At 33.3% G+C, this 14,072-nt stretch overlaps 1 long non-coding RNA gene across 1 annotated transcript; it reads right to left on the reverse strand.

Moving 5' to 3' along the window:
• Positions 1-3,824: 3,824 nt before the first annotated feature.
• On the reverse strand, positions 3,825-10,217 carry LOC127501985 (uncharacterized). Its single transcript, XR_007926752.1, has 3 exons — positions 9,867-10,217; positions 6,622-6,686; positions 3,825-3,885 (listed from the first exon to the last, which is right to left on the reverse strand). It is a non-coding gene; the product is annotated as an uncharacterized LOC127501985 (long non-coding RNA).
• Between the last annotated feature and the right edge of the window lie 3,855 nt (positions 10,218-14,072).

Genomic DNA, 14,072 nt, shown 5'->3' on the forward strand with positions numbered 1-14,072 from the left:
ACTTTCATTATTCCATCCGCTCATGCTCATCATATCAATTTAAGGTCATTAAAAGTCTTCAGTGCCTTAAACAGTGTAACAAGAATATAAACGATCATTTTAAAGCGTCTTATATTTTGTGGATGGAAAAACAAATCGTGATACTCCCTAATGTGATTATTATTAATTTCATTAAATAAATGTGAGCGCTGCATGTTTTAAAGTCAACAGATGGCGCTGTTGCTCGTTCTTCAGAGCAGCTTGCATTCAGTGATTAGCGCACATTTGTCAACCGATTGCTTATGAACTAATGCTGATCAATTATCACAAAGTTTACTTTATATTATTTATATTATATTGTAAACGGTTGTAGCAACGTAATTTTTTAATCCTCGTCCGAACTTGAATGAGCAGCAAAAGTAAAGCACAGACATTTCAAAATAAGAGTCCCGCTGTATTTCAAAGTAATCAAAGTAGTATGTATATCAATTGCCCCTGTTTGTTATTTAAACCAAATTTAATATATTTATATATTTATTTCCATATATTTATATTTATTTTCATTTGATTCAAAGTAAACTGTTGTAGCTTCAGGAAGGAAGGACTAAGAACATTATTTAACACATATTATTCAATATAAAGATTTTACTAGCATCAGGGTTATTATAGTTAACTAAAACCATTAAAAACATTTTTTAATTGCTTGAAATAAATGTTAATACTAAAATAAAAATATATACAAACTAAACAGACATGTTTAAAAACAGCAAAAAATAAAACTAAAAACAAAAATTAAAACTTAAAAAATGAAAGGAGAAACATAAAATCTAATCGGATTCAAAATATTAACAAAAAACTATAATAGTATTAAGTGAAAATAGTGACATTCATTTCCCAGAAAAGTCACAGATGAAAAAGCTGAAACTGTAAAGGGGAGATATATAAACACAACAGGATGACTAAAAGTAAGTGATTTAATTGTTGTGTGGCTCTTTTCCCCTATAGGAGCCAATGGCTCCTTAATGAATTTTTTTGTCTGGAGCCCTGCATAACATATGATTATATTTTATTTAAATAACTGAATCTTATTTTTGTTATCATTAATGTACATTAGGGTGTTTTGTGTTATTCTGTTAATGTTTATTGCTTTATTTAAGTGTCCTTTGTGTTACTCTGATAACACGTGTTTTCATCATATGGTTTTCTGTTTTACAACCTGTAGTTTTATGCTGATTAATTTGCGCTTCCTATTTGTTTAGCCCAAATCATCCATGTTGTTTAATGCAGGATAAGGAGTCTGCCAGCTAACAAAGTTCTAAAACCTTTTGCTAACGTTCCTTTAATTTATGAACGTTATTTCTGAGTGTTCTCTGAATATTCAAACCATCTAGTTTTTTTATGTTTCATTAAGGGAATGTTACTTTTGAATGTTCTCTGAATGTTCTTACATTTAAAAAAAATGTTAGACAAAACATCCAGCTAAAACATTTCAGAACCTTTCCTTTAACAAATTTGAGAACATCATTCAAAGGCCAGATAACTCTGAACGAACGTTCTATTAATGTTACTGGAAGAACGTTTCCAGCTCAGTTCATAAACTAAAACTGCACAAACACAAGCCAGTGGATTTCCATATATGACACAGTGTGTCTGTAAACTCACACTGAGCTGTCAATCAATATTTGCAACCAAGGCTCCTTGGAAATATGCGAGTCTGCCTGCATTTATCGAAACCTGAAATGCGTCGCTCCAGGTACATTTTGCTGCACTCTCCAGGTCACATGTCCACAGGAGGTGCTATAAGCAATATAATTTTTTCTCCATTGCAGAGGCGGGTTTATTACACAGCCCAGTCTCATAAAAAAAAGTACAAATGTTTATAAATACTTATTTAGTCGGTGAATATTGAATTCATGGCTGTATTCAGTTGATTCGATAGTGATTATAATCACTGAGATTATAATACAACACAAACACACCATAAAATGATCAAAAAAGTAACCCATTTTATTTGTGAACTGTAATCCAAATCTTCAGAATTCATTGTGTTGTGTGAGAAACAGACCCAAATTAAGTCTTTCTCCATTTCCATCCTACTTTTTGAAATAAATTATAGTCATAACACTAGTATGACTGTTATATTTTTCTTTATACTGTATGTATTTCTGCGAAATGGTTAGGTTTAGAGGCTCATAAATATCTATAAAATAGTATATTGTAACTAAAATTATTGTTAATGTACATTTTTCTGCCTTGAAATGTGTTTATGTTTAGGTTTGGGATAGGGTTAAGGAATCTAAAATGTCTCTATAAAATGGTAAAAGAAAATGTAAGTATATAAATGTATTTATTAGGTAAAGGATTTGTAATTATTTTATGTTTATATAAATACATAACAATGTTAATGTTTTATATGCTCTTAATACGTCCATATTTGTATGTTTCAGCACTTATTCAAACATTACGGAAAAGTAATTTTTATGCAAATAACACTGGGTTGCATATTTGCCCACTAGTGAACATTAAACAGTGAACAATAAATATGCAAAATAACCAGAGAAGACATCATGAACACATGACAATTTCATTTTTTTATACTATAAAATATTTATAATATCTTCAGCCACAGTCGTCAAACATAATGTGAAGCATGTAATTTCTGTAAAAAGCTTTATGCCTGATTTATTCATATGTTCTTTTTATTAGTTCAATAAAAAAGTTAAAAGGTATACTGATATCCAATAATTGTTTGTATATTATGGCCACTAGCTGATATGATGGCCAATATAAAAGTCTGTAGTGTTTTGCTGGTGTTTAACAAATAATATTTACACTAAGGATATTACACAGGCTTGAATAAAAATATTATAATGTACAATGTACAAAATGTTTTACTACTTTTTAAACTATATTATATATATATATATATATATATATATATATATATTGCATCCATATTAAATCTCAAATAATAATAGTAAGAATAATAATTTAAAAAATAATAATAAAAAAATAAATATTTAAAAGAAAATATCGAATTAATTACATGATGTGGCGATTAAACACACATCAAATTTGGTTGAGAAATTACCTCAAAAAGATCATTTAAAGTCATTATTGTAATGAGAAAAGCATCAAAAAGACATTACAAAAAGTAGCTTAACAAAAAAAAGTTTTTTATTTGATTCTACATAGAATTTATTACACAAACATTTAGGCTTCAACGGCCATGAGGTTGAGTAAATAAATTTAAATTTTTGGGTGAACTATACCTTTAATGGGTTTTTTTTTAAAATATGGAAATATGATTTTTTATTTATGAAATGACACTCTAAATAAAAAACTAAAATTGCCAGTAGGTGGCAGTCAATGTCTTAATGAGTAAGTTATTAATTTGATTCATTGAAACAGCTGATTCATTTAGTAATTGAGTAAATGGCTCTCTTCATGAATGAGTCATTGAATCATTGGTTCACCTGACTGATTCGCTCAAAACGCGGATTGATTTAGAAACGAAACACAGCTGTGCGCTGCTCGGAGACGCACAACAGTTCTGCTCTGGCTTTATAGATAATATTTTGTTTGCAAAATTGTGCAGAAACAGACAATATTGTGTCTAAAATATCACAATATTAACTTCTTATTTATTGAACTGTTGTATATCAATATCACATTTGCGCAAAAAACAGCACTCGAGTGATATTGTGCTCGTTACTCGTGTGATATTGCTTAACTATATTATATGATATAAATATGATACAAAAACTCAAACAGGGGCATTTTTGCCCTGATACCTTGAATTTTAGAGTCATTCTGAACAGCAGACGTGACATTAGACAGTCTTACCTGTGCAGTTGTGTTTGATTCCCCTCAGTTCAGCTCGTTCATCTCCTCTTTCAGTGGACCCTGATCAGGAACACAATATATCAGTGAGAAAAAGGAAATGTTTCATGGCCTTATGCGTCTGTCCTATTATCGCCTCCATCCAGAGTCAATGTCCTGCGTCTCTGTCCTGTTTATTCAGCGGGTGTGGAGAGAAACACATGACAGACGAGGAGCGTTTACACACACTCATGAAATGTGTCTACTCCTACACTGCCTTTGGTTTCCTGCAACACGTCGTGACATGATCGCACTGAAAGAGTCCTACATCTGAACATGCCATGATGGATCAGATACCAGCAGCAAAACCTTTAAGAAAACCACTAGTTATAATCGTTAGGGGCCTTTTTAATGGGTGTGCAGATATTTGAACTATATATTCAGACAAAATGCATGTCAATATACAACATTAGACAGCTTGGGAACGCCCATTTTTGCAATGTTTACTCAAATTGTGCAAGAAAGCAGGAAGTCAAAATTATTTAACAAGTCTCATCCTTTATAACATAGTTGAGAAACAGTATATGCAAAGCTTGTGTCATATATATTTATTGGACATTGAGATTTCTGTGTTGGCAAGCTAATTTAGATTAAATTATGGAAGTTTCTTTCCGCCATGGAATAAAAAAATAAAAAAGGTAATTTGGACTTTATCTCAAAATTACTTTAAGTTGCGAGTTTATATCAAGCAATTCTGGGACAAAAGTCAAAACTGCGAGTTTGTATGTCTTATTTCTTGCAATTCTGACTTTTTTTCTCATTTATTAGAAATGTCTAAATAATGAGATATAAAGTCAGAATTGCATGAAATAAAGTCAGAATTGCGAGAAATAAACTCAGAATTGCCAGAAAGAAAGTCAGAATTGCAAGAAATAAAGTCAGAATTGTGAGAAATAAACTCAGAATCGCAAGAAATAAGATTTAAGATTTGTGAGATATAAACTCGGAATTGCAAGAAAAAGTCAGAATTGCGAGAAATAAAGTCAGAATTGTGAGATATAAATTCTGAATTGCGAAAAATTAAGTCAGAATTGCCAGAAATAAAGTCGGAATTGCGTGATATAAACTCGGAAATGCAAAAAATAAAGTCAGAATTGCGAAACAAACTCTGAATTGCGAAAAATAAAGTCAGAATTGCAAGATTATACTCCGAATGGCAAAAAATATAGTCAGAAATGTGAGATGTAAACTAAGAATTGCGAAAAATAAACTCCATTGCGAGATATAAACTCGGAATTGCAAAAAATAAAGTCAGAATTGTGAGAAATAAAGTCGGAATTGCGAGATATAAAGTCAAAACTGTGAGAAATAAAGTCAGAATTGCAAAAAATAAACTCGGAATTGTGAGTTATAAAGTCGTATTTGTGAGAAATAAATTTGGAATAGTGAGATATAAACTTGGAATTGCAAGAAAAGTCATAATTGCAAGAAATAAAGTCAGAATTGCGAAACAAACTCTGAATTGCGAGAAATAAAGTCAGAATTGCGAGAAATAAAGTTGGAATCATGAGAAATAAACTCAGAATTGCAAGAAATAAACTCGGAATTGCAAGAAAAAGTCGGAATTGCCAGAAATAAAGTCAGAATTGCATGATATAAACTCGGAACTTCAAAAAATAAAGTCAGAATTGCGAGATTATACTCCGAATGGCAAAAAATATAGTCGGAATTGTGAGATGTAAACTAAGAATTGCGAAAAATGAACTCCATTGTGAGATATAAACTCGGAATTGCAAAAAATAAAGTCGGAATTGCGAGATATAAACTCGGAAATAAATTCGGAATTGAGAGAAATGTGAGATAAAAAGTCACAATTACCTTTTTTTCCATGGTGGAAACAAGTTTCCATATTAAAGGGCAATTAAATGCAGAAATGTATTTTAAGTGCATGCAAAAATAAAATTCATATAAATATCTATTTTTATGTTAATGTTATTCATCAAATACTAAAAAAAAGAAAACTAACCAAAACCTACAGTAAATATCTATAACATTATCTTAAAAACTCGTTTACATTTATGCATTTAGCAGATGGTTTTACCCAGAGCACCTTACAAAAGAGGAACAAAAATAAGTTTGTGAAAGAGCCAACAATATTTGTAATATAAAATGCCTGATTTATCAGACAAACTCAATCCTGTTTTCCTCTACAAACATGTGTTTCTGATGTTTTCTTGACGATCAACACTCAATGAAGTGCACATACGACACAATGAGATATAATGTTCCTGATCAAGTAACTTTAGAGACTGAATCCTCTGCAGCTGCATACTGTATGTGTCACGTTACCTATAGATACACCCTGCCTCTGTTTTTCAGAGATACATTTACACTAACCAAACTGGTTAAGGATTTCATTACCAGAGTTGTAACTTTCACAAGCTTTGGGCTTTGTAACGTATCCATCCAAACAACACATGAAACACAAGAACGGAAGAATAAGATGGATGGTTTTTTACTATTAAACCTTAAATATTGATGCAATATTGTAATTTTTGTGATATTGTTGTAACTGTGACAGGATTTTCCATATCTGATATAATTTCACACTGAATGCACATTATATCTCATAATAAGTTGCAGAATTTAGAGTTTTACCAATCACTTGACTAGTTGAATTTGCAATATATGAAGCTGGAATTACATTTAGAGATTTTAAGATGCAATTGCAGTTCAATTCCTCCATATGTCGTGATCATCTGTGTTTAATCAAGTTACAGCCAATATAGGTTATAAGTTATGAAAAGGTTTAAAACTCACCTTACATTTTTCTTTCTTCATCAAGCCCAAGTTGATGTGAAATCCATGTCCAGGAATGCCACGCTCTGTTTGGACAAGTAAAAGATCAGCCTCAACAAAACTACTACATCTTTATGCATTATTGCACAGGGTTTGAGCAACCTGATCAAAACACACATGATTGAAACAGAAAATTAAACAAGCAAATGATTGTGTGACTCCTGTCGAATGTTTAAATACTTAAATTTACTGTTATTTACAGCTAAACTTCATTTATTCTTAACAGGGTTAATCGCATTACAACATCCAGGTCAACCCAGAATTAAAAAAAATATATATTTCAAGAAAATTAAGTCTTTTAGGACCATTATCATTTATGCATATACAATTATTTCAATATTTTCATTTTACTTTTGAGTTTTTGTCCCTTTATAATTCTCAATGATTCTTATTACAATACAATTAAAGGTGCAATATGTAAGATCTTCTGTCCGCTAGAGGCCTATTCAAAACAAAGGTGTAGCTTGATGATGCCAAGTTTGAGTGTGGAATCTTGGGACATGTGGTCTTCACCTCACAGCCGGTGGAAAACAAATGGGATAGGACTCGGGAAGAAATCATGTTCATGGATGTGATTATTAACGTTACTGTAGTATGAAGCAGAGCAGGACCGAGTGTTGTGGGAGCTGAACGAGGACGCTGGAGCGATTGCACAACACACGCCTCACGAGCAGCGGGACTTTTATTATGCCACAGTCGCCGGCGCCGCTTCCGCTTTTCAGGTCATGAGTATGAGGTAACACAGCTCTGTTTATCATATTAGATACATTTGAGTGTGTTGAAAATTATGTTATAACGTTACTCTGTGCGTTCGCTCGGCGGCTGCTGTGAGACACTGTTACACACTGCAGTAAGTTAGATCGATTTTAGATTATCATATTAAATGCTGGATGGCTTGTGTTGATAAATGGCATGCAATTCATTTTAAAACATTGTATGATGGAGAAAATTCTATATTGCTGTTACTAAAAATAAAGCTGCATCTGATTATGTATGTTAGCTACTTCACAAAATAGTGTTTTTCTCTGAGGCATGGTAAAGCATGGTACTCGCAAAATTAGATTTAAACAATAAGACTAAACGTGTTGAGCTATATAACAATATTTAGTTTTCTGTCTTTAAATATATCAAAACAGTTGTTCCCTTGTCTATTAAAACATGTAAATATTAAAGCGTCTTTGGTGTTTCCATGGTTTCTACAAAATAAAACCGGAAACCGAGGGTAACGCATGTATGACGCCATTGACAGGTGACTCCTCACACGTCCCGGAGCCTTGGTTAAAATTGCAATTTTCTTACGATTTACAAATAGTTGGAAACATTTGGGATATTGTAAGTACTCAAGTGAACAAAATGGCCTAGTGGTTTTTACTGCAAAATTCTTACATATTGCACCTTTAATGTCTTGTATTACATAAACAAAACACTGTTATACAATTGTTTTTATTTAACTCACCATAAACAAGTCTAAAATGATGCAATTAAAATATGATTGTTTTTCTACATTTACAGTAATGAGAATTTAGAGGCTTGACTGTCATGAAACTAATGTCACACAAACAAAAAAATTCTTTAAATAATTTAAAGTCATTAAAGGATTAGTTCACTTTCAAATAAAAATTACCCAACGTTTTATTCACCCTCAAGCCATCCTAGGTGACTTTCTTCTTTCTGATGAACACAATCAGAGTTATATTAATAAATATCCTGATGCATCTAAGCTTTATAATGGCAGGACCAACGAGTATGAAGCTGAAGAAAGTGTATCCGATCCATCATAAACATACTCCACACGGCTCCGGAGGGTTAATAAAGGCCTTCTGAAGCGAAGCGATGCGTTTGTGTAAAAAAATATTCATATTTAACAAGTAATGAAGTAAAATATCTAGCTTCCGCCAGACCGCCTTCCTTATTCAAATTACGAAAAAAAAAAACAGAACTGGCGTCGCGTCAGGCGTAAACGTTTTGAACCGAGAGAGTTTTACTCTTTCTTCATGCGTTGAATAAGGAAGGCGGTCTGGAGGAAGCTAGATATTTTACTTCATAACTTGTTAAATATGGATTTTTTTTTACACAAACGCATCGCTTCGCTTCGACTTCATTAACCCTCCGGAGCCGTGTGGATTACTTTTATGATGCATGGATGTGGATGTAGGCGCTTTCTTCAGCTTCATACTCGTTGATCACTGCCATTATAAAGCTCAGATGCGTCAGGATATTTATTAATATAACTCCGATTGTGTTCATCAGAAAGAAGAAAGTCATATACACCTAGGATGGCTTAAGGGTGAGTAAAGCTTGGGGTAATTTTCATTTGAAAGTGAACTAATCCTTTAAGTAATTTGGTAACACTTTAAAATAAGGTTTCATTAGTTAACTACATTAGTTCACATGAACTAACAATGAACAATACTTCAGCATGTATTAATCTAAGTTAACGTACATTTTTGAAATCAAAAGTTGTATTTGTTAACATTAGTTAACGTACAAACAATGAACAATTATATTTTTACTGACATTAACAAAGATAATAAATGCTTTAAAAGTATATCGTTCATTTTATATCCTAACTTGTAAGTAGTCTAAACCACTGATGCAACTGGCCACTTAATTTATTGTAAAGTTATTTTGTTTGTTTTTGAGGTGAAATTTGACCCAAGGGAGTTCAGAGAAATTCAATCACTGTTGTTGCACTGCAAAACTAACAAGAACAACAAATATCTGCCAGTGAGGTAAGAAAAATAATATTGTTCTCCCTTTGAATTGAGTTTGTTTTTCTTACTCCACCGGCAGATAGGTTATTTGTTCTTGTTTTAAGCATAACTTTGATCATTTTTTTAAGTAAACAAAATTTAATATCTGGTCATTTTGCTTCTCAAGTCTTGATTTAAGAATATCTAGATATTTGTACTGAAAAACAAGACAAAAACACTGAGGAAGTGTGATCCTTCTGGATGAGAGTGAATGTAAACGGCTCAGGTGAGAGAAAGCCGCGCGAGAGAACCGGAAAGACGAGGACAAAGCCGCTCACCGCTATCTATTATAACCACATGATCTTCAAGAGCTCGTCCTCCACAACGCTTCACCTCTCATAACCTCGCCCTGCCTTTCTTCTGTCACTGCAACAATGACCAACACCATCCAGACACCTTTACTTAGAAAAGACCGTGTGTGAAAATCCCGAAAGAGAGTTGAATGTGTCTTACCTGAAGCTGAGGATCGCCGTAACGCTCGTGAAGGTCTCTCCCTCTCACACAAACACACGGGCAGTTTCTCCTCAGCATGATCTGCGTGCCGCTGCATGTTCTGAGGCTTTGGGAGCGTCTCTATCCGATCTGAGTCATGACAGACTTCTAGTGTGCTCTTCATGTAGGTCAGAAGTACACCACTAACTTAGTCACTTCCATAAGGAGTCACTCTAAAGGCCCGTTCACACCACAACTATAACGATAACAACACCGTGAAACGATATCGTTAGTACGTTTCACAAACCGTCGTTTACAACACAATTCAAGAAACTGGCGACCGTTGTTGGACAACGATGCTTTGGTAAAACGATTTTGTTTTCCAGCTAATGACCGTTAAACATTGACAGCCAATAGGCTTCACAGACTGTGATGACGCGTTTTAACGGTCATCAATATCGTAAATCCTGCAAAGTTTTTTATATTTTCATTTTTTAAAAGATGTGTGTACATTTATAACACTATACTTAGTATTATATTACCCTTTGCATCAAATTACAAAAAACTACTTAACGCTACTGGAAACAATGTCGGAATTGCGAAAAATAAACTCAGAATTACCAGAAATAAAGTCAGAATTGTGAGAAATAAACTCAGAATTGTGAGATATAAACTCGGAATTGCAAGAAAAAGTTGGAATTGCTTGATATACTCATAATTGCAAAAAATAAAATAAAGTATATAAAGAATTGCGAAAAGAGATATAAACTCAGAATCGCAAAAAAAAAAAAAAAACTATTTTTTTGTAATTTGATGCAAAGGGTAATATAATACTAAGTATAGTGTTATAAATGTACACACATCTTTTAAAAAATGAAAATATAAAAAACTTTGCAGGATTTGCGATATTGATGACCGTTAAATCGCAGTCTGTGAAGCCTATTGGCTGTCAGTGTTTAATGGTCATCAGCTGAAAAACAAAATCGTTTTACCAAAGCATCGTTCTTGCAGAATTGCAAGAAATAAACTCAGAATTGTGAGATATAAACTCGGATTTGCAAGAAAAAGTTGGAATGGCATGATATACTCATAATTGCAAAAAATAAAATAAAAAAATAAAGAAGCGAAATAAATAATTGCGAAAAAGAGATATAAAAAAAATTAGAATTGTGAGAAATATAGTTGGAATTGCAAGATATAAACTTGGAATTGTGAGTTATAAAGTCATAATTGTGAGAAATAAAGTCAGAATCGCAGGAAATAAACTCAGAATTGTGAGATATAAACTCGGAATTGCAAGAAAAAGTGGGAATTGCGTGATATAAACTCGTAATTGTAAAAAATAAACTCAAACTCTCGACGCTAATATTGCTATATCGTTATAGTTATCGTTCTTGGTTCTCCTTAAGAAGAAAATTCTATATAGCACCTTAAAGGGTTCTGTCAGGATTTCAACTTTTGGGATCATTTTATGTAGGCCTATTTAGTTTTTATTCATTTTAATTCAATTTTATGAATTAAACAGCTCGTAAACATATTGTTAGAACAAATTTAAATAAATAACCCATTACCGAGCTAACAGGGAACGTTTTCGGAATGTTCTGGCAAGGTTCTCTCAAAGTTATGAACAAACATTCTTCCAGTAACATTAATAGAATAATCGTTCAACACTATCTGGTTTTTAATAATGTTCTCTTAGCACAAAAACATTATACATCATTCATGGAACGTTTTTTTTTTTTAGTTGGACGTTCGTTTTTATTTAAGGTGTCCTTGATTATGATTTCACTGTTTTAACTTTAGTTAGTGTGTAATGTTGCTGTTTGAACATAAACAACATCTGCAAAGTTACGACACTCAAAGTTCAATGAAAGAGAGATATTTTCTTTTACAGAATTCGCTGTTTAAGGACTACAACAAACGACTGGTAGGGACTACAACGAGCTTCTTCCCGGGTTAGTGACATCACAAACCCTAAAATTTACATAAACCCCGCCCCCGAGAACACACAACAAAGGGGGCGGGGCCATGTTGGTCTGCTTTAGAGAAGAGGAAGAGTTGTTGTAGTAGAGTGTTGTTGACATGCCGTCATTTTACACCGGACTGCTTCACAAACGAGGGTCAATTCAACACAAAAGATTAACATGACGGCACATGCTAGTGGATGAGTTGAATCAACTCCACAGCAACTACATAAATTTATCCACAAACCATTCAGAAACGTCTAAAAGTTATAACTTCTTCCTGAGTCTCTCCATCAGTGTCGACTCCAGTTTGAACAATGTAAGGCTGAACACTTTCGTCATTTTGTCTGCGTGAGATTCTCCAGCTTTGTTGTTTTGAGCGACCGAAGCGTGAGCTGTTAAAGCTCTGCCCTCTTCTGGAAAGGGGGCCGGGAGCAGCAGCTCATTTGCATTTAAAGGGACACACACAAAAACGGCGTGTTTTTGCTCACACCCAAATAGGGGCAAATTTGACAAGCTATAATAAATGATCTGTGGGGTATTTTGAGCTGAAACTTCACAGACACATTCTGGAGACACCAGAGACTTATATTACATCTTGTACATTATAGGTCCCCTTTAAATGTTATTACTTGTTTCAAAACGTTCAGAGAACATTCAAAAGGTAATGTTCCCATAGTATTTGACGAATGATATAACGGAATGTTCCCTTAAGGCTCCCAAAAAACAAACAAACATTACTATTGAGAAATGTGAGAGAACACACAGAAATAGCTTTTTCGTAACTTAATGGGAATGTTAGCAAAACTTTTATTTTTTTAGTTGGGTAAACATGAAGATATTATACAATCATTTAAGACATTCCTCCTTACATAGAACCTTTTGGCATAAATTGAGACAAGAACACGTGTTTTATAGAGAACCTTTTTTTCTAAGAGTGCCTTTTCTAGGAGGAGGAAACATCACACAACAAATCTGTTTAATGCCTCGTTTGTTTCTACGCACCAGTGATATTAAATGTTGAGCAAACAGAGACTGAAACCTTTTGCGATTTTTGATCCTGCACTGCAAACAGTTATCTGACTTTGTATCTTTGTCTTGTTTTCCAGTACGAATATATAAACATTCTTAAATCAAGATACATTTACTTGAGAAGCGAAATCAAGTGAAAAATGTATTAAAATTAAGTGAATTTAAGCTTAAAACAAGATTTAAAAAAAAAAAAAAACAATGCAATGCAATACAATGATGATTGAGGGATGAACAAATAAACCTTCCTCAAAAGATGATAATCATATTTGTAATAAATGATGTCTGGATAATCAAGTAAACCGAGGTTGAAATATTACTAACAATATCAAAGTTATTCTTACGTTTACTTGATAAAAATCAGTGCAGATTTCACAGCAGAAAGACACGTGAAGCATTTAATTTTGCAACAAATCAAGAATATTTAAGAGTAATATGCAATCAAAACACATTTTCATAATCATCATTCTAACTGATTCTGCTTTTGCTTCCATTTCATTGATTTGACTGAAGCTTTTTGAAAAACCTCAATAAATGAACAGACAGGATCGTGTTTGGATTATTTCATCAGTCTGAATCCCTTTTCCAAACTATTCCAGACAACTAAAGGAAGTTGACTCAGGAAGAAGAAACATTTCAGGACCACTGAAGAATTTGCGACACGCCCTTGATGTGTAAACGTGTCAGCTGAAGATCTGCACTGACACGCAGCTGATGATGATGCAGATCCAAGAGTGAACCAGAGCACTCGTTTACGGCTAAACGAATGGCTTGTTCACTAGTTCATTACCAGACATGAAAGTTAACCTACTAAATCTGTATAACTGGTGAAGTTCAATACTCAGCACACTGGAAAATGAAAGTAATGCAGCGTATTACATTTTGGGAGGTCAAGGTTTGGCTGGTAAGCAGGGTCCATCGACAACTGCCATAAAAGCATTAGAACATATAGTCGCAATCTTAACACAGTAACACAAGACACTTACCCAGCAGCTGATCTTAGCAGGTGTGTTACTCTGGTCAACAATGAATAACTCCAGAAGTCATTTAACTAGCAAAAGAGCTCTGAACGCCCTGTGGATGTCAAACATTAACATTTACAGTGTGAGAGATGTGTGTGTTCATCCATCTGTAGGATTCAACAGCTCTGATGTGTTTGTTCTCTAAACAAGGATTATTATGGACGACTATACAATCCACGCATTTTACAATAAGGTTGCATTTGTTAAACTAA

The sequence above is a fragment of the Ctenopharyngodon idella genome, chromosome 20 (genome assembly GCF_019924925.1).
Source record: "Ctenopharyngodon idella isolate HZGC_01 chromosome 20, HZGC01, whole genome shotgun sequence".
NCBI lineage: Eukaryota > Metazoa > Chordata > Actinopteri > Cypriniformes > Xenocyprididae > Ctenopharyngodon > Ctenopharyngodon idella.